This window comes from Acomys minous, assembly GCF_964271855.1.
Source record: "Acomys minous genome assembly, chromosome: 5".
Lineage (NCBI taxonomy): Eukaryota > Metazoa > Chordata > Mammalia > Rodentia > Muridae > Acomys > Acomys minous.
The window spans coordinates 31984047-31987551 of record NC_140494.1 but is presented as its reverse complement, the minus strand read 5'-3'; positions in this window follow the sequence as shown (position 1 = coordinate 31987551).

The window sequence follows — 3505 nt, the reverse complement described above, 5'->3', positions numbered from 1 at the left end:
CAGTGAGGGAACCTTCTCAGAGAACTCATGATCTCTGAGAACTCAGAGTACAGAAAGAGCATGCTTACGTTCTGAACAAAGATATAGAAAAGGAAGAATTTCAGCCCAAACTCAGAAAGGTGGGCAGACCCAGCCAAGCCTATGGATTAGGGATTGCACTAAGGGGAAGGAATTCTGGGAGACAACAAAAGAGTATCTCATTAAAGGTAGAACTATTCCGCCCATCTGTTTCACATGGCTTACTTAGAAACAATTGCCACCCTATCTGCAGAGAGAAAAGCCACTGTGCATTAGAAATCAGAGAGGATGCTGAAGCTAGCATAACTGCAGTTGAGAGAAATGACTGCTTTATAATTCAGTGAGAACATAAATTGGTGACATTTTCTTTAACTGTTTTGAGTTTTTTTTCGGGGGGTTGTTTTTGTTTTTGTTTTTTTTTACAAATTTTAAGCATTGTATGTTTGCATGTCTCTGTGGTATGTGCATGTGAGCGCAGGTACCCACAGAGGCCAGAGATTGTCCAATTCCCTGGGTCTGGAGTTATAGGCAGTTGTGAAATACCTGTAGCTCTGGGTTCTCTTCAAGGATAATTTGGGCTCTTAGCCACTGAGCCATCTCTCCATCACCCTGGACAAGTTTTGAGCCAGAATTCCTTCTTTTGGGGACTGACCTTAAAGGGAAGATAATAACAGTGCCATATATGAATATAAAAATGGTTATGCAAAGACAGTCCTCTTAGTTCTGCTCTCGGGCAAATAAATAGAAGCAACTTCAATGTCCTTCACTAGGGAACAATTATATAAATGACTAACTCAGCAGAGAGAATGTAGAAACGCCACTGAAATGACCATAGAAATCCATGTTTCTTAACATGATTAGATTTCATATTGACATGGTAAAGTATGGACCTACCTAACCTGCGAGGGAGCAAACTTGATGGTGTGTAAAACTTCTGTAGATGTAGAGGTGAAAAATACATGTGAGTGGGTTTCCACAGAATTGCTCAGGATACTTGTTGGGGTTTAGGCGGCCGAGCAATGCGGTGTAATCTGTAAAGTCACACCACACAGAGGGTCTCACGTGGGAGACTTATTAGGGAAGGGAATGGAGAAGCAGTTTCTGGATGAGGATGGTGGGAAAGAGGTGCGGGAAAGGAACAAGTCCTCTTATAAGATGGCTCAGTGCATGTGCAGGGACAGGACATGTGGCTTGTGTAAAGTCAGAAACGTGTTTCATCTTGGTGCCTGGTGATGACGTGTCCTGCTGTCATGAGGTTCCTGGGGCTGGCTGTGGAGATGCCTGATATCCTACTGTAGCCTTTGCCCCCTGGGGCTGGCTATGGAGGTGCCTGATTGCTAATATCCGACCCTTTTTGTTTAATTAGAAAAATAAGGAACTAGGAATAGGTGAGGTGGGAGTGAGGGTGTTATGTTCTAAAATGGATGCTTCCTCAGCAGGAAGCTGGGGGTGATGAAATCTTTGGGTATCCTAAGAAAATGGGGTTGGGATGGGCTGGTGAAGTTCCGGGAGAGCCAGCTGTTTTGTTGTTGTTCAGGGTCTATGAGAACATGTGCGGCTAGGAAGAAAAGTGTAGATTCAGCTTATTGCAAGTCTGCCAGGTTAGACTGGAGCACTTGGAGGTACCCGCTTCAGTGCTGTCCTGGATGCAGAAAACACCTGGGCCTGACACGATACTGGGACCTATGTGTGGGCCGAAGACAAAGTTAAGTAAATTAGGGAGAAAATTTTTTCTTTTCTTTTCTTTTTCTATCTTTTCTTTTCTTTTCTTCTTCTTCTTCTTCTTCTTCTTCTTCTTCTTCTTCTTCTTCTTCTTCTTCTTCTTCTCCTCCTCCTCCTCCTCCTCCTCCTCCTCCTCCTCCTCCTCCTCCTCCTCCCCCTCCCCCTCCTCCTCCTCCTCCTCCTCCTCCTTGTATGTATGTGCACATTTGAAACTTTTGGACACATGGTATTGGTAGTTATGAGATGGGAGTCTCAAAACTAGGGAAACAGGGAGGAATCCCACCCTCGTAAATAGGCAACAGGAGGAAAACTTAGGCTGTAGTTACTTGTAGTCCATTTGACCTGAGAGGTGGATTTTGGTGGATTTTCTGTAGCATATAAGAATCCTTTCTAAATTTACAAAGGAGATAAATTTTAGACATGTTAGCATTGCTGGTGTTTGTAATCTATAGTGAAATACATATGGTAGAAAAAGGCACTAGATATACATCTTTGTGTTATCAGCATAAACACTCTTTAAGGTGAGCTCAGTGAAGGCAGAAGCCTTCCATGAAGTAGAAGAGGCAAAAGTTCACTTGATTTTGATTTTCAGTCTAACTACGTACATCATGAAAGAGGGCTTTTCCCCTCTACCCAGAAGACTGAATGTATACAAATTTAGCACAATGAGAAACAATTTTAAGTCTGTACAAATCAAAGGAAATTAAAAACTCTTGAGCTTGGAACTATGACAGTGGATCATATCATGGAATTCCCCCCCACCCCCAAGAATTAGATTAACAAATCAGAAACTCCACTGATTCAAGCTCTGAACAGTGTTAATACCATAGTAGCACAGCAACAGGAAGAAATCTGAAGCATCACCTTGTTACAACGGCCCAGGCTTTCACTTGTATTTGTTATCCTTAAAACACCTTCTTAGACCCTAAGCTATTTTCTTAGGTCCTGGTCCTCAAAATGTATCCCTAGGCCTTACATAAGCCTTACATCTTTCTTCCTATATAATTATTTACCATGAGACCTAGCTGTCACTGCTAGGAGCAGTCACTTTACTTTAGCTAAAGGAATGGTAAAGTGTTACATCTGAGACCTGCTTTTTGACTCTGGTAACAAGGTAGACTGTATCTAGACCTAGCGGTAGCATCTTTAGGAATAATGGCGCTTAAGGTCTGATTTTTAAACAATGAAGAGGACTGAGAAGGCACCTGAAGCCTATTTATCTTCAAATATAAGGTCTCTGAGTAAGGAAAACCCATTTGCCCTTTCAGTAAGAGATCCAGCAGTTAGTGGTTTGAACTAGCTAATGAATTGACTAATAGGCTAACATGGTAGATTACCTTGGAATAAGGGGCTAATTGCCTGTTCTCTAGCTGTCCAGAGAGCTAGAGCTAGAGAAAATGTCTCACATTTTCAGCAATGTGAGACAACAACTCTCTGGGTGTCAAGTTTGTCCACAGTTCAGTCTGATCCCTAGGAGCAGGCGAGGCATTGGGGGCAGTCTTGCCCAGTGGCTAGAGTACCATAATTCACAGTTGAAGCCATTTGTCATTGTTCCCAAATCAATCTCTGTATGTCATAATAAACTTAAATATATGTAATGCCATATTCAGCAAACCTCTGTCAAGCTTGAGGGTTAGCATATCTAAGTTAAGTAATCTTTGTCTGTCTTTAGTTATCTGGTCTAAACTACACCTTGCAAATATAAAACAGAATGTAATGATCTGTAATTATGGAATATTCTGCAGAGAAGTGTTAGATCTATCTC